General features: G+C 33.3%; 1 long non-coding RNA gene across 1 annotated transcript; it reads right to left on the reverse strand.

Annotated features, from left to right (window-relative positions):
- Positions 1–4079: 4079 nt before the first annotated feature.
- Positions 4080–13966, reverse strand: LOC145689000 (uncharacterized). The gene is made up of 3 exons (XR_014132056.1): positions 13828–13966; positions 7943–8200; positions 4080–5245 (listed from the first exon to the last, which is right to left on the reverse strand). It is a non-coding gene; the product is annotated as an uncharacterized LOC145689000 (long non-coding RNA).
- Between the last annotated feature and the right edge of the window lie 5765 nt (positions 13967–19731).

Raw genomic sequence — 19731 nt, forward strand, 5'->3', positions numbered from 1 at the left:
AATTCATGCTAGTACTCGACCATTACTTTACCAATCTGGCATATCCGTTCATGATTAAAATATTCAAAAATGTGATATATTAAAAATTAAAATATTATAAAGTGATTAAATATTTACAAGTAAAAATTATTGATTAATATGTGATCTTACTCTAATGGATATAATACTTTATGGACATTACAATGGACTATTTACTGGATTATCTATATGGGTAAGTACACAATTTACACGCGAATATATATATTTATTTAAATACTACAACTATTTACTTGTCCTTAACCTATAATTATTATTAACCTAACACTTGTTAACTGCATACAAAAATTGATTGTGATTCAGAAAAATGATGGATTTTCCATTTCCTAAAAATCCTGAAGGCTTTGGTCGTTAAATACGGCAGCCTGACTTGCCGTATCATCTCAATCAACAATTGGCTACAGTTAGCATATTTACACCTATCTATACATGGTTTTACAAAATCTGACGGGTTTTCAAAAATTTAAAATTTAATTCTTCTCCATACCTAAATTTAATAAAATTAACGTGACGTGATTCTCTCTTTCTTTTTTTTTCAATATCAAAGACGTGACTATTATTCTTTTAAATCATAACCATAGACTATTTACTTAATTATTATTTATTTATTTACTTATTTACCTACTTTCATTGTTTAGGATGGCCATTCCGCAACAATTACACTAGGTTAAACATCATCTTATTTTATTATTATTATTATTAGTCTTCTTAACTTATTATACTATACTTATCTCTATATTAAATTATTAAATTATTACATTACTTTAACACTTGCCGACAGGGCCTATAGCGTGTGAGAAGGACTACTATCGAAGAAAGTCTAAAACTACTTCTTATTTCCAACTCCAAAAGTTCTATATCTGTTCAGGGCTTCTCGTCTGCAGGAAAAATCCTCTGCATGTCCCCGATAATATTTCTCCATTTTCTCTTTTCTTGCGCTTTATTCATATATATTCTATATTTATATAACTATTTCTTATATTCTCATGGAGTACTCCTAGCGCACATATATGCATACATAATTATCTATATATCTACTCGTCGATGCATGCTTAAATCTATAAACTTCAATATTTACTTCTCTCTTATTACTCTTATTTATTTATTTCTTAAACATTATTTACTATTAATTATTATTTCTATCTTCTTCTCTCTCCCCACATTTTATTATTAATTATAGTCTATGTTCTAGATCTATTGATGGTTATTTCTTTTACGTCTTACGTCTATAATTACTTACATTCTAAATTTATCTTCCACTAAAATTTCCTTCTTCTCAATACTCACCTTCCTAAATCCAACTCTCTTTTCCTCTTTCTTCCTGACTAATACAACTGAATCGATTAATCTAGACTATTTTTACTTTTATACTAGAAGAATATATCTATATTCTATTTCTACTATTAGATGCTCTACTACATCTCTCTCTCCTCTGACTATCCTAGAATTCCCTAGAATATCGAATGATTTACTAACTAATTATTTCTACCTTAATTTTAATCTTACGCTAAGGGATTAGCTAAAAATGAAGGATATCTCCACCAAAAAAAAATTTGCACGGCTTTCACGTGATGTACGAGTCAACTCCTGTGTCTCTTTTCAACAATCACGGAAGACTTATGTTGCATTATAAATAAAATATTCTCATCGAAGTGTGGTAAGCACCCACTTTAACTCGAAGAGAATGGGATTTCCTTCCTGATTAGAGTTTCCCCTAATGAAAGGTTTTGCCTAATTAACAGGGTTTCTTAATTTTAGCTTACGTCTAGACTAACTCTACTTCAATTGCATCATTCATTTTTGTTTTTTTTTTCCAATCTTGCCTTCTCTTACATCTAAAACCCTAATACAAAACTAATCACATAAAATCATTCATGTTTCATTTTCTTTTTGTTTTGCTTTTCTTCTCCATAGTCTTTTCCTATTTTTATTCTACGTCACTATTTAAATTATATTAAAACTATATGCCATAAAGACATACTACAATAAAACCAATTGATAGTCAGTTTTTCTTCCAATAATAATAATACTATAACTACCCATATTTTTATGTCCTATATTACTAACACAAAATATCTTATAATCAAATTACTATCGTTACTAAATACTAAATCATTAATAATTTACTAATAATATATCCTTATCCTATACATATATCTAACCAATAATAATACATATACTAACCAATAATAATACTAATATCTATACAAAACTCTTCCACTTTCTTGACCATCTCTAGGCTAATAACCAAGGTGTTCGTTGTTTAAAGAACAACGCAAAAGCTACTAAATCGAGCAACGATTTATCGCTTGCCACTATGATCTTTGCTTTTTTCTCGTATAACGCTATGGTACTAACAAACTCTGAAATTTTTACTGCCTGACTGCAGACAAATCTATTTCTAAAACGATCAAGCCATGTATTCACTAGCTCTTGACTAGCACCGCTAGTAAATAACGCACATACTTTGTATTTTAGTTGCTCATCTTTAATTGCGAAAAATATAGCGTTGCGTATTAATGTATTTGTCTCCGAAATACCAGTAATTACGGACAAGAAATGTCTCCTGAATCCCAATTCTACTAACTCATCAACGCTGAAATTCTTCTCTGAGAATTCAATCATATAATAGTTTTTGTATCTGCGACCCAGAACGTTCTCTCTAAACGTCTGTTCTTTCGTTACGTTATATGTCGGAAAATATTCCGCAAAGTATCTTAAAACTCCTAAATCTAATGAATAGTACCTAGATTTACTAAACATCGTCGCAGGTTTTCCATTGTCTTTAAGAACAGGATAGTGCACCCTATGATTGTTCTTTAGGGACAACATTGTAGTAACTATTTACTATTTACTACTAATTGAATAATCAATAGTCTAATTCTAGGATTAATGTGAGTTATATTTAATATATTGTACAACAACTGTTTCGTCTCTGTTATTCTGCCTGCTTCAACACGGAGCAAATTTTCCGTGCGGCTCTCGACGTAACCTTGTACCTTCGTGTCAACTCGGCTACACTCGTGCTTAATCGCTTGAGCGACTCCCGTCCTCCGTTCAACACAACCTGCCTGATACATGCATCTGTTCTGTGTGTCCAGAACATAAATACAACAAAATTATTTCACTTTCTTTTCTCTTAATATTATTGTTGTAAACTCGTAATATTATTACTGTATTTGTTACTTTTATTATCCTTAATATTATAACACAAACTATCATTTAATTACTATGTTTAATAAACGTAATCCGTTGTTTAATATAACTAATACACATTTCTGTTGTTCAATCGAGAATTGAACTCAGTCGTCGCACTTGTTTTACAGTTAAGCTGAATCAAAGCGAGGGTGGGATGGGTGGGTTTCATTAACAATTCTATTAGTTACTAATTTAAACATTATTCACCATAAATGGGCGGGTCGGGAGGGATTTTTTAAATTCATTATAGTTTAAATTTACTAAACGCACATAATTCACCATGGGTGGGAAGGGAGGGATTTAAATTTACTATTCTTTAAATTTACAAATACTTAAACTTTTAACTGGGAAACTAACCCAACGCATCTGCACCATGTCAACCTAATTACTTTTGTCCATGTGACAACCTATGCATTGCACTGGAACCGAACCCGAAGCTTCTCGACCATGGAGATAATTTAAATAAATAAACGGTACACTTCATTTAATATACAATACTGTACTACTTCTGCCGGGAATCGAACCCTAAGCATACTCCACCATGGGAGGGAAGGGAGGTAATTAATTTACTAGGATCTTTACAAGCCAGCAATCTCCAACCATGCTCTAAATAATTACTGGAATCGTACCTTTGATCTAAAAGACCTTAAGACCAGCATCTCACCACCATGACAACCTAGCCACTCAGTGCCTATTTGGGGATGCAAAGATGAGTGCTACTAGGCGCCCTCCACTCACCATCTAGAATGAGTGGGAAAGTTATAACTTTACTTGCAAGAGGTTTTCATATGGGGATTAAACAAATAAATATACGTCCACTTCATTTAACATAAAACAATGTATTTCTAAAATATGATGAATGAACTGTGAGATTTCTGAATATTTGCTATAACGGATATTCGGAGTCATTTGCCAGTAAGGTATAGTACGATCAAGTATTGAGCTTTGAATTCTGACTCGGAGTCACACATACCTGGATAAATCTGTTGCTGTCCCACGTCGTTCTGGTGTTGAACTCTGCTCCTTAAGCTTACACTCCTTGTTGTTGGACGATGAAAGTGGGCATTGAGGAATGGGCCTCTCAATGTAAATCCCCCTCGAAGTTCTGCGTCGTTAGAATATGTTGACGTACAACGTACTGTTTTCTCCTATCATCTGGTGGATAATTAAATGGAACTTGGTTCTCCAGACTCGAACCCAAGTATCTTCAAAGTCAATGAACAATCTTGGAACTCTCAGAACTAATAATCAAGAACTCAGGAACTGATCCTCTCGAACTCTCTAGGAAATCTCAGGAACTCCTCCTCAAAACCTTCTCGTCCTGTGGTTTTGTTTGGCGGGGTCCAACTACCATCGTCTGCTTTTCCGTCTGCTGTGGCACGTGCGACACCGTTTTCACATGGAGAGACAAATTCCTTCCATGTGTCAAAACTCAAAACTGCAACCCTCGACACGTTCTGACTTCCCGCTTCTAAGCAATTCTCCGTACATCCGTAATCTCATGAAATTCATAAAATCCCACAAATTCACGTTTTGTACAATTTCCAGAATCTGGCTAATGTGAGGAAAGACACATTGTCAACATTTCCTTCCTACATTGCCAGACACGTTACGATGACATTCTTATACACAACTGTTTACAATGAATTGCTGACACAACTATTAGCGAGATTGTGCAGCTTGCATTAACTTTACATATTCAACATTAAATTCCCATAACCTTACTTAACGATTTCGAGACATAAACATAACAATAAATCTAAAATATACAAATTATTATTCTCGAAAATCGAGTTCTTCCACAATTTGTATACAAAGAAAATACATAAAACTATCTAGCTATTTAAAAATAGTAAGATATTTCGCTATAAAACTATCTAGCTATTTCGCTATAAAATTATCTAGCCATTTCGCTAGGGCCCATGGGCACAAAACACTGAAATCTGGTCCTGTACACAATGAGTGATTGACAGAAATCCTTTCTTATTGCTGTTCTCCACATTTCTTTTTTCTGAAATCAAGAAAATGGGAAAATTAATTCTAGATACTATCAACATCAGAACGATCAAAATTATTAAAAAAAAATCAAATTATGAGCTTGTAGTTAAATAAGTTTTTATGTTTAATTTTAAAGAGTAAAAATTACGTGACCGCGGTCGGGGATCGAACCTGAGAACTTCTAACTTTAAACTATATAAACGAGACTCAAAGGTACAAAGTTAAAATTACAAATTCCAAATTGACCCACAAATTACAAAATGTATTGTTATTAAAATGTGTTTACGTACGCATTATGAAAGATTAAGCACTTAAAATAGCATGTTTCAAAGGAAGCCATGTCTTCTGGACAATAGAAAGAATGTGTTGAGATGAATAATTATGGAAATTTACGAAATCATATTACGGAAAAAAACTAAGAAAAGCACTTTAAGAAATGCATGCCCTTACACTTTTTTCTGTTATGACAAACTATTACAGAATTAGATATTGCAGTTGGAAGAAAGCTGAAAAATGTATGTAAAACCAAGAAGAGATTCAAAGTTTTCTACTGTCAAATGAGAATTGAACCGCCAGCAAAGCAGAAAAGTACCCTCTGATGCTTATCACAATTGGGTGCAACACTGCATGCTTTCCACTAATCTAACATGTTCAGTGTCCTTGCAGGAATCAACCTCCAAAGCACATGAAATCTTCCTAATTATAATGTTTGTATATAATCCCTAATTTATACCATAAAACATAGTCTATTTATTACTTTATTTTTCTAAAACTATATGGAATATAAAACTTTTTATTGAAAAAAATCTATATTTGAAATATTGTATGGCGCGACATCATCATTTCACATTCTTAGAATGACACTGAGAAAGACATATTTTGACTTCCTTTTTTTATTAACTCCATCCACCACAAATCACAAAGGAACATAGTGCTTGGAGAGAGTCTTGTCATTGCAATGTGGGAAACAAATTTACTATAAACGGTTACGGTTGTTATTTAGTGTTAAAATTAATTTCAAAAGTATTTAAGAAATTCTGAAGGAAAAGGAAATAATAATAATAATAATAATAATAATAATAATTGATTACACAAAGAAACTGCCTACCTGAACACATTTTTCATTAAAACTAAAATCATACCTCAGCCAATTCCAATTGGGTTTTACTACATGCAAACAAACTGAAAAAATGAATGGTGAGCTAACAGCAACATCAGATTATAGCATTCTTCAATAAACTATAGCACACTCCCGATTATACGCTGGCGTCTTTCGGAAAAAAGTTAACTCAATAAAGCTACTGCACGAGTCATACAGAACGAGACTGTTTAAATATAGAGTATAAATTAACTTACAGTATCGTACCTTGGCTTCACTGTAAATATACACTTTTTCGTTGGTTGTTTTACGTTGTACTGAACAATACCGGTACAAATATTTTTAGTGTTCTCTATACATATTTGCAAGCTTTTTCTTATGTTTTACGTACAATACAATAAGTTTTTTAAGCTAGGACAATTTTTATTTTACGAACAAGTATTGTCTGTCATTTTCAGCTATTCGCGGTGCCTTTGCCAGCTAATTCCGCGAATAATCGGGAGTTTATTGTTCTCTTTTTCTCTACTGCTGCTTGTTCGGTTAACCTGAAAGAGCTTTCAACTAATAAGAAAACTTTGAAAACTGAAATGAAATTACGAAAATATTGAGCCCTAAGAAATTACTGAGTCTTTGTAGAATCATTATCCCTTCATTCATTGGAAAACTAAAGAGAACTCTAATAATCTCCAACAGAAGGATAGATTCGGGATCCGAACACCTATACTATATGTCGAAATTTTTATACTTTTTACAAGTTTCAAATTTTTATGAAAAGTCTGATTTGAATGCATAAAGATAGCAGACGATTTCTGCTTCAAACCAAGTAATTGCCCAAACTCAGTATCTCAAACACATAGTTGTAATTATAAATACATTATTGCACTTTTCTCCAGAAAGGCATAAGCATATATGTCGACTTTTGGCGAAATCAAGATAGTTTGCCTTTTTAGCTTTATCATTTGTGAGCAAAAGCATATAACTATAAGGTTTTAGCAAGATATGAACCATAGCATTTCATTCCTTTTCTGTAATGAAAAAACAAAAAAGATCTGAATTCGCCTTCAGAGCTACAAATCGACGCAGAAAAGGGGCAGTTTCAACAGAGTTAGCAGCTAATACTAAATAGATATTTTTACCAAATCCTGTACTGTTGATCTACAAGGTTGCTGCATTGAACCGTCGAAATATGTCTAACAGCTAATAAACTTCCAGTCTAAAGTATAACTACTTGTACTCCTGTAACCCTATACAATTTTGAAAGTAATACAAATTATATAAAACTTTAATATTCTCTTTCGCATGGATCCTCACGAAGCACAAAATTATGCACAGAACTTATTCGTTATTTCTTAAGCTTCATATGTTTTAATAATATGATTTAACTAAGTTGAAAAGTAAAACGGGATTAAAATCTATTCGAACTTTGGAACTTCTAATAGTTTCCAACAAAATAAAGTGCCGAATTAAATCCATCAAATTCAGTTCAGCTAGTTTTGCATTTCCCGACCAATGCGTATGCCTAAATAGGTGCAATGTGCGTGCAACGCGACTTATCACATGGAAGTGTTAGCGAAGCTTGTCTAATATAGCTCATTTAAATGAGATACTTACTTTGTTCCTTATCTTCAGCAGAAGCAAGGCACACGGAACTAACGCCAACATCTTGCTTCCTAATAGATTTAGTTACTTTAGGTGGTGTAGGTAGCATTTCGATCATAGAATTCACTTCGTCGTCCGACGTTTCACTGTTAACTTCTGGTGTTAAAGGCCTTTGTTCCTTTCGTTTACGTAAACGTCCTTCATCGTCTTTGTTCAGATCTGAGGTGTACTCAGCCTTTCTCAGCTTGCTATGAGCCTTGTCTTAGCTGTCTGTATTAAATAAGGAAATTTAAAATAGAATTAAAAGTATGGAAATTTATGTAACTTTCGATTTTTATATACAATACACTTATATGTGCAGATATCGTTATTCTGTAACACTACTTTTAATTAAAAAGCTGTAGTAGAATATTTTTAATACTTATACGTCCAAGCTTATTTTATTTTTCGAAAATGTAAGTTTTATTTACACAGGTTGAATCAGAAGGTTGTTTACAACGCTTGAGGCGAAATTCTAGAGATCAACAGGAGAACAAAAACCTCAAAGACATCGTGTCTAGCTCTATTTACATGCGTTTTCGTAATTCAAACCTGGCAAGACAAACCGTGATGTTACCTAACGCATAGGTCCTATCCAACTTCTTTCCAATATCTCATACCTTTTCCCTTCAGTGCTGAGACAAATTAGTGTAAAAGTCACAAATAAAAATAAGTTTCCCCGGAGTCAAAAGAGGACCCAGAGCAAAAATGCTAAATTTTCGTCCCATTTTGATCAAGAATCACCTCCCAAGCGTAGGAACGACTTTTTGATACATTCCGTAGATCAAAATTTCTCTCCTTCCCCCCAAAATATATCTACTCAAAATTAAAAAAAAAAATGACTCGTTAAAGGTTTCGATGCTCGAATGTAATACTATGGAAGGAAAAAATGAAGCACCTTTAAAAATTGACCTGCAGATGTGAATGAGGTCACAGTGTTGGGCAATTGTCCAGTTAGAAAAAGCTACATGTGAGCACGGGTAGAGAAATAAAAGGATAATTTATAGTACGACATTTATGCATAAAATCTTTGATTTCAAGTTCTTTGCACACTTAGGGTTTAGAATGATATTTGTGACTCCTATTGAACCGTGATAATCATCCTAAAAGAATATACAAACTTCTAAGGTAATTTTTGGTAAAGTTTTATTCGAACAACTTCGTTCAAATGGACAACCGACAAACCTTAAGCCACAACCACGGGCAACGAAGGCTTGCCTGCATCCTGTCTACTACTTTAAGCGAGTGTCTTCCCAGTGTTAGAATTAAATTTCATCAATAGGGGAGCCTTCCAAAGACGTAGAAGAAAGGTGTTTGTAATCTAAGTCAGAGTGGGCTGTGATGATATATAAACCAAAAAAAGCTCAACACACATGCAATGAAGAAAATAAACGAAAGTACTTTTGGCGATTTTACATTGGTATCCTCGTTGTTACTAATAGAGTGAATACACAAGCACTGGATTCACGAATGGTTGAAAAACGGTAATATATATATAAAGCAAGAAGAGCATTAATACATATCACGTCACTACAGTAAAAAATACAAATTAACCAGTATTTTATTTATTTATTTATTTAGTGCTTTTCAACCATTTGTGAAGGAAATACCTATGCATTCTTTTCAAACTGGTAACAACATAGGATGACGATGTTAAATTGAAGAAACTACTTGAACAACACCCACCCACCCTATATATACTGTATATATATATATATATATATATATATATATATATATATATATATGGTATAAAAATCGTGGACAAGCTCTACAGGAACTTCTAGAAGTCAAAAGGAGACAAAATAAATTAACTTGCGTTTTTTCCTGTGGGACCTCCTTTCATTGGAAGAGTCCTTCTAAGGGTCCAAATTTGAATTTTACATTGGCTTTTAGGCAACTTTCGATGAACAATTTGCCAGGAAAGGAAATAGGATATTGGAAAGAAGTCAAATACGAGCTGTTCATAAGGTAACATTCTGCTTTTCTGTTATGCAGTGCGCAGATACAGGCTTGCAGTAAAACTGGACCATTAGGTCAAAATAGACATGCTAACTACAAACATTTATCTGAGTCCTGAATGACAAAGTAACGAGATGTTAATTTATGAATAAGCTTTATCCTACTTCTTTCCAATACCCCACACCCTTTCCTGGTCCTTTGTTTTTCGAAAGTTGCCTATAAACCAAAAATAAAATTCAAAATTGAGCTCTTTGAGCGGCCTTACCAAGGAAAGTAGGGCCCACAGGAAAAAAAAAAAAAAGCTCTTCTTTTGAGCTCTAGCGTAAGTTGCTGATAAAAATGAGCATATTACACAGACGTATACGATATACTAAAATCTAAAGTATTAGGTATGTAGCCTACCATACAATACAGTTCAATTACTCACCGTCGAGCAAGACATGATACATTATGTGTAATTGAAAGGAAAAATGTTATAAGGTAGATATTTGTAATCGACTTCAAAAATGTTATCTATCTAACATTGAGCCGATTTACTACGAAAATATATTTATCGCACATTAAATGTGTAACATAAAAATTGTACTATTTTTTTTTTAAAAAAAAAGGATAAACATATTTGAGTCATTGCACGTCAAATTATTACACTACAGCCCATTTTCAACCCGACCCTTTTCTTTCAAGTAAATTTTATTTCCGTGTTATCCTGGATAAAAAAATCATTAACTGTCTTAGAAGAAATTATGAAATCAATTACAATTTTAACTACGTCCATTATAGCTTACAATTTAGCCTTTAAATATTAAGACTAAAACCAAATCTTTAAATATTAAGACTAAAACCAAATTGATGATGCAATTTTTTTGACAATTTTTTATATTTCAGACTCGTGTCTCTGGTAACATGCTACACGTATGAACCTAACACTGCATTTCTACTAGGACAGTACCGCAAATGCCATTTAATTCTGGAGATGGTGTGCTATGAACTTACAAAACTTACAACCATTTGTTGACTTAAACCGAAACAATTAGCCATAGACCCCAAAAACGTATGGTCCTCTCAATACAGACCGATTATACTATCCTCAAACCAGCTCTAAGTCTGTGACCAAGCAGATACGAAGGAGGACCACCGTTAGAAAGTTCCCCCTTATTAACTGCGTCTTAGTTATTTCGTCTCCGCTAGACGACCTTCAGAATTGGAATTTACAAACAAATTCTATATAACAAACAAACTTCGTTACCACCAAAAGTTGGTTAATAAGCAAAGATAATAAAAAGGAAAATTTAAAAAAATCCAGTTTAAGAAAATTTAAATAATAGAAATTACTCTAATCAAAAGGTGAACTAAGTAAATAGGAATAAATTACATGTCCGGAGGAAAGCTTAAAATTAAATCGGATAGTTATTAGTACAAGTCCATCGGTGATGGAAAATAACGTTAAACTTTCTTACTGTGAGCTCACACACATGACCCTCCACATCAAACCGCTCTGCCCCGAAGGAACCATGACAAACGCCATGAAGTATACAAGGAGATGAAAATTTCCTCTCACACGAAAACAAAGTAGGAAGAAAGTACTTAATTCGAATGAAAATAAAGTACAAAAAAAAAAAAAAACTGGAAAATACCGAAATAATGAAAAAAAAACATAGGATGTGTTAACCTGTATTACGTTTTCCTTACTAAATCTTCCTCGTTATTGGAAATATTGTAAATATATAATATAATAACGTTACTAAATAATATATGGACGTATTTATGAAGTTTCGCAAGATATCAATACGCATAGATGTCATTACACTATCCGTCTTTACTTACACGCCGAATTGCGACAAATTTCCACTCAACCTCATCTGGTCGATATACCTTTTACGCCGAAACTTTAAAACTGAAAATTTCTACAGTTACATTGTACGTGTTAATCCAACCCCGATATTCGAAGAAAAGACGCTTCTACATCTCCTACTCCCAGCTTCTAGAAATCTGAGAGCTAAAATCTTTAACCAATGACATTTCTTCTATCCACCTGTGGCAGATGTGACGAAGAAAAAAATATCACTGCTAGCCAGGCCGGTAGCCAGCCCAAAAATTTAGGGGGGGCCTGATCCAACCATATTATAGTTCATATCTAAGCGTATCGTAAAACTTTTAAAGGGGGCCAGCAAAAATTTAGGGGGGGCCCGGCCCCCCTAGACACGGGCCTGCTGCTAGCATTTGCTAGTAATTATTTCAACTTAATAAATATAAAGGATACTGTAAAAAATAAACTTTACTATTACGATCCAAAAAAAAAAATTGATGCTATAGACCTTTTACGTTCATTTATTAACTGACATTTCTGTTTCTTGGCAAAGCGCTGACTGATTAACGTGGAATCCGAACCACCTGAGCTCTCGCCGGTAATCGAACTCGGGTCTCGCACGCCAACTGCTTAGCCACGGAGGAGCTCACATCCGCAATGTATTTATACTTATGGTATTACTGCTGTATTGCCAGAATACGGAAATAAGAAAAGGAATATTATTTAGTTTCTCACCCAAAATACTAGATATTGGCCTGGCTCACTTGATAATGATTAATGTTCGAAATACGATGTGAACGTATGGCATAAAAGCTAGTCCATAAAACACTGACTAATTTGTGCTACGTGGCCAGTAAAAAGCACGAATGCCATCTAACCGAGTCAAAACAGGAGAGCAGAAACAGCGTCCGTAGGGAGCAGGCGCGTCAGCGGCGATGAGTATACGCATAAACGAGGATAGTGGAAAAACAATTTCATCTAACAGTTCATTTCATAAAATGCACGCCTTATGTGTTGACAGCTTTGGGGGAGGTACTACATGCAATCCAAAAAAGTACCAAAATGTACTAAATTAGATCATACTCGATTAGGTTTGGTTAAATGTTCCTCTTCTTTTCTGTAGCTTCAATTTGTTTACACTAGTCACAATAAACATTTTGCCTGTTTAGTAGACCATGCCTTTCACACAATTTCGACAACTGACACTCATTTTTGTATAACTTCATAACACTCAATCACGATATGACACAACCTTGTCATTTACGCACTGCCTTTCCCAAAAATCATAACAAATATACCGCCAAACAGTCCCTTCCGCCCGGCAAGGTTCTATATTACTGGCCCCCCTTCCCATTGAGCAGTAATAAAGACAGAAAACAACGTGCCCTGCGGGGCTCTAACCCGCCTTCACTCGCTAACGCTCGCTCGGCAATACTGTATAAGTTAAATGTATACTCTTTAGTACAGAAAGAAACACACCCAGCTACTAATCTGCATGGGGGACCAGTAATCTAGAACCTTCCCCTTCCGCCCCCCATATATATAGTGTAGCTTACAATATCAAAAATAACTAACGATAAGTATTTTGGTAACTATCACCCTCAACTTACTTTTACTCACGAACCAAAAGAAACTCTCCAATTTATCTGGTAAATTTTCTAAAATTGGTCCGGCGATACAGTAGTTAACCCATACTGAGCCCTCCTGAAGTCAATCTGCAAGTAGTAATTGAGCTCCTCATTTTGTGCATGCTCGGCTAAAAGAAATACAAAACTCTAATCTAACCTGGGAATGTAAGAAATCTAAAATTTGGTAGAACCGTCTTCTCGAGTAATGTCGAATTGAGTCCTGAGCTTTGGTACAGAAGGAACGAACCTCACTAGTATCTTATATGAGGGTGTTATTGCACCCTTCACCATGTGAATTCACTGATATATATATATTACCAATTCCCATGTGCCCATCTACGTTACCCCAGCCTATAATTGATAATGAGTTACTTTTGTCCACATACACATAAACTTTCAGTTGCATAATAAATTGTGCACCGGAATAAATCTATATAAACAAATCACTCATCATATCTTACCTTTTTCGCAGTTCCTATTCTCTCTTCCTTCTTCAATCCAACATAGAACTAAAAGTATTATCACTGAAATTTTTACGCTTCTCAACCACTGAATTCAAACTTGCTGAGAGTGCACTGTGCAAGGATCTGCGCATGTGCCGTCACTAACAATTGAATGTTGTTTTCCGTACGTCCCTTTTTTTATCCAGATCATGTAGCTCCGTGGACGTTTCATTCGTGGATTAAATATTGACATCCAATGGACCATCCACTGAAGTCCAGAAAATGGATATTCCCACACAGCAAGGAATATTTCCTCAATCAAAAGAAAATATTTTCCTTGGTTTCCAAAAGGTTTTCCTTCTCTGGAAATTTCCATCCTGGTTCCCCCAATGTATTCCGAACATTTCCCGAAAATATTTTCCCAAAAATGTTTGTAAAACATTTCAGAAATTACCGGGAGTACATTTTGAGAATGCTTGCCGGAAAGTAAATCCAGGAAAATATTCACAAAATATATTACAAATATTGTTTTGGATCTAATTTAATATGTTTTCACTGTTGAGAAGGGAAATATTTTTGAAATGATACTAAAAATGTTTTCCATATATGATACGGAAAACAATGAAAGGAAATATATTCCACATATTAAAAAAATGTTTTCTAATACGTTATTTGCAATATTTTCTATTTTTATGAGAAAACGTATTAAATATATATTTTAAAAAACATTTAGAATATTTTAAAAATAAATTATTTCGTAATATAAGAAATATTTTTCAGAAATGTTTTGAAAAGGTTTACTTACTTTTTACAAAAGTATTTTGGTAATCTTCTCCTATAACTTAAATTAAATATTTCCGTATGATACTTTAGTATTATTTCCAGAATATTTTATCGAATTTTGAATATAAAACTTTAAAACAGGTAAAAGAAAACATTAAAAATGAATAGAAAATGTCTTCCATTGTGTTTTGGAAGATATTTTGTGTCTTTAGTGAACAACATTTTCTGATATAGGTCTATTATAGTAACATTTTTACATTTTCAGAATATACTCTTCCGTTACTGGAGAAAACATATTCCTTGTTATATCTGAGATGTATCCCAAATATTTGCCGGAAATTTTTTTTTTTTAAATGTGTTTGGAGAACATGTAATGAAGTACAGGAAGCAGTGACGTTAAATAAGCTTTCCGGGCTTAAGACCCCCCTCAAATTTGTTTTACTATATTAAAGTAAATGAAATATCCTGCAAAATTTTCACATTTCCAGGAATAAAGTTAGCAAAGATACCCTCCACGAAACAAAATCGTAAATACGCCACTGACAGAATGTGCATTTTAAAACGTTATTAGGAAAATAATGTAAGGAAATTTTTCACAAATTGTAATAGAAATATTGTGTTGAATGTAATGTAATATGTTTTCAATGTTGAGAGCAGGGGTAAAAGTGAATCTGAAAAGGTGGGGGGACGGTAGGTAGCGAATGACGTCACGCCATTCCCCTGCCTATCTTTGCCCATTGTAATTTTTTTTAGGAACTGGGGAGACGCCGTACATGTTTTTTCGAGGTGGGGGCGGCGTCCCCCCGCACTTTTACCCCTTAGTTGAGAGAGAAAATGTTTTCGAAGTAACACTAAAAATGTTTTACATACATGATAAAGAAAACAGAATAGGCCTATGAACAGAATAAAATGTTTTCCAACATGTCATTTACAATCTTTTCTATTGTTACAAGAAAATATATGAAATATAATTTTTAAAATATTTCGAATATTTTAAAAATAAATTCGATCGTAATATAAGAAATATTTTTAAAACGCCTGTTAATTTTGTATGAAAATGTTTTTGTTACCTTGTCCTGTAACTTAAATGAAATATTTTCATGCAATATTTTAGAATTAAGTATTTCCAGAATATTTTATCGAATGTTGAATAAATTCTCTCACGAGAGTATCGTAGTAGCATTATTACCAATCATTATACTAATTATAGCCGCATCAAAGAAATATATTTGTTAAAAAATTGAAATGTATGATATCTTGTGTGACTTGGATATAAAGATTGCAAATTAGCATCGCCACATCAACCGTCATTTGTTTATCAAAAGTACCAGCATTCCTTGCGCGCTATGTTGATTTTGAGCTGTATTCAGTGATGCCAATTGAAGGGAAATTTCCCTTGGCGCAGGGAAATTTTGAGTAAATTTTGGAGAAAAGGGAAAAAGGGAAATTGCTTGTAATATCTCAATATTGCAGGGAAATTTGAACCTCTCTTCAATCATTTACGAATGTATTTACGTATCTGATTAATCTTATTAAAATTCAGTATATATTCAACGTCGTATTTATTCCAAACATAATCCGTTGCACATATTTTATATAAATTCTCACAAGTTATCTTGCTTTGCATTCGTTAATATTTATCAACATTACACATCGATCAACATATTCAGTTATTAAATTCGAAACATTACAACAATGCTTATTTAAAATCTTTTATCAAAATTAATCTTTCTCTTCCATAAGTAGAAGCTTTGCTTTGTATATACTGAAACACAAACAAACTATTTGCTGAGCAAAACAATATATTCACATAAAAAACTACATGCGTGTTAGAGTTTCGCCAACTAACATTTTGGCTTCATCAGACACTATCATGAAGCCAAAATGATAGTTGGCGAAACTCTAACACGCATGTAGTTTTTTATGTGAATATATTGTTTTGCTCAGCAAATAGTTTGTTTGTGTTTCAATCTTTCTCTTGTTGAATTAAATGCAATGCAATAAGATGAAATATTTCTCAATTAAATTATCACTCCAACTATTATAACAGTTTGGTTTTCCCAATCAGAAGATATTTTTCCCAACCAGAAAATTGATTGTGAAGAGGATTAATGGATGTAAGAGAAGAAAATCTGCGTGTCGTGAATGTATATATGGGCGAATACTGGGTCATTAGTGTGTGTGTGTTTGTGTAAGTTTACAAATTTACTGGTAACTGTGCGCACAGAATTATAAATTCTTAAGAATTCCGCATCTCTAAACTCTATATTGTGCTTACGAACATTCCTCGTGTACAGCCAAAGACAGTAGCAGCTTACAACGACTCACCAAAGGTAGTCGTTAACCCTGGTTCAGTTATATCTTCAGTGGCAATAATCGTTTTCACCTTAAAATATCTTCTGAAGTTATATTCACTAGTATGCTCACCTTTTCTACTGAAATTACAAGTCCATGATGAATATTAAATAATTTATTCTTTGATTCCCTTTTAATGTATATTCACACAAACCGACTTGCAATCAAACATGTTAACTGAGTATCTATAAACAACGACATAGCAACCAACTAGACAATAATGTATATTTCTTATATATTAAAACATTCTTCTTTTATTATTTTTAATTAACATTATAACAGGTATAGTGCTTGTGTAAAAGCACTTTCTGCCCGAGATATATGTAATTATGGACCGATACAAAGTATCTCGTTATATAAAATGTCGTCCGATAAAGGGACTAAATATAAAAGTTACAAGGGAGCTTGACTTTTATATTTAAGAACCACTGGTCCGTTTATAATAAGGACATGATAATAATCGTGTTCTCTACATTTTGATCGCCCTTCATATATAACTTCATTAAGTTTCCTTCATATAAATACATTTATAATAAAACTTTTATTCCATTATTATTTATCTTTTATCATTAAAAATGTCGTCGCTTACTAATACAATCAACGAAGGATGCGAAATCAAAAGCGTAAGAGATAATTACATTTTAAAACACAAATTACAATGATCAACGATTTCATTCATCATTAAAAACGGTCATGTAAAAAAAATGTTTGCTCCTTCCAGGGCGCATTATATAACAATTACGTAAGATGGTATTTTAAAGTATACATCATATCAACAAGGCGTCATGATACAAAAGAATCTTATCCAAGTATCATATAAGGTGACACATGAGTACAGTCATCGAATAATTAGCTTAATAGAATGAACCTTCTACTGAATATAATCTTTGACAATAAAGTTTCAACATAAATCAATATAATATAAATAATCTTTGTTTTTAATCAGTAACAACATTAACATCTTCCCGTATGGTAGATATAATAATCTATGTTCAAGTGAACGAAAAGAAGGAATTAAATTTATTTTCACACATAAATATTCATAAGAATCGATAGCTGATATGGGTTTAACCCCTACCACATCAACTGCAATCAGTTTAGATTCGTACTTGTATATGATTCCAATAAAGTACATTGTACCGCACAATCATGATTATGTCCTGCATTATTATTCTGTACAGGAATTGTGTCATTATTTTGATTTTGATACGAAGTGCCATCTCTTGAACTACGGTTACGTCTATCAATGTAGTTTACAGTATTTCTAAAATTTCGCCATGTATTTCGTCTGTTTTTGAATCTACTTTGGTTAAATGGTCTGACATAATTATTGTCACGATTAGTTAGGTTAGGTGTGTTCCCATCATATCTTTGCCTATTCTGATTGTTCTGATTGTTTAAATTTACTCGATTTAGGTTGTTCCGTATCGTCTACATTACGGATATTTAGATTCCGGACTGGTACTGATCTAAAGTTATCTGAATTGTTTTTAATTTTGCCTATTCCCGCTTGATGATTCTGTGCCTGGTATTGAGTTTCATAACATTGAACAAGCATCAATAGATGATTAAAACTCATGCATTGCGTAGAAAACAGGATTTGTTGTAATTTAAACGGTAGTAGATTTCGAATAGATGCAATCACTCTAGATTCAGATTGTAGTGGATTTACGATTTTTAATTCATTATACGTATTCACAACAAAATCAACAACAGATTTGTGCAAGCGAGGATTAAAAGGTTGATTTCTAATCGTAGCGTCTCTGTTTGCAAGTAGAAAGTCATTCTCATAATTTGCAATCAGCGCTTCCTTGAATTCCTCATATGTGTTGACGTGTTCCCGTACCGCTTTAAACCATAAAGAACACGGTGGAAGTAATAAATGAGGGATTAGTTTCATATATTGAGATTTATCTATACACATTATACTGCATTCGTCCTGAAATTTTTCTAGGAAAGAAGTAGCATTTTCATTACATCTACCACTAAACTTACTCATAGCACGTATTTCGCTCATTTTTACACTTAACTTTACATTTCTTTCACAGTTTCGTGTTCGTGTTGAGTGAAAATTTCTACCTACTGCGTTATGTGTGGTTCCACCATCTCTTTTCCGCCCATCTGTATTCCTTGGTTGAATTCTTTCCAAAATAATATCCTCATCGGATGAGTTACTTGAAGAAGAGATAACGCAAGGTCCTTGTCGATCTGCTTCGGGTGAATGCGAGGTCATCTCTTGTGAATGAGGGAACCCCAAACGATCATTAACCATGTTGTTGTTGTATGCGTTGTCTTTAATCTGTAACGTCCTAATTTCCTCCTGTAAGGTAGATATCAATTGTGTATTTGCACGTATTTGGTTAGAATTATCTGTCACCTGAATCTTTTGCTGACGAACAGAAGATTCTATTACTTCAAAATCTTTTTTTACAATATTAACTTCTTGGATTACATGATTGTAATTATCCTTGCAATCTTCAGATAATCTTTTTAACTTCTCGTCGAATTGTAACGTGATGTCTGTCACAGCTTGTATTACAGATTGTTTCGCTTCTTCGGACTTTTGATCTATTTGTTTTAACTGCCTACCCAATTCTTCATGCTGTCTCTCTAATCGTCCATTCAATTCTTCATACTGTGTTTCTAATCGCCCATTCAACTCTTCGGATTTTTGCTGTACCGTTTGTTTTAACTCTTTGGACATCTGAGTTAAATTTTGTTCTAGTCGTTGTTCCTGTCGCTGTAATGCTAGTAGAATTCTGTCTTTTAATGTCAACATTCCGG

Source organism: Thermobia domestica, chromosome 7, assembly GCF_964235325.1.
Source record: "Thermobia domestica chromosome 7, izTheDome1.hap1.1, whole genome shotgun sequence".
Classification (NCBI taxonomy): domain Eukaryota; kingdom Metazoa; phylum Arthropoda; class Insecta; order Zygentoma; family Lepismatidae; genus Thermobia; species Thermobia domestica.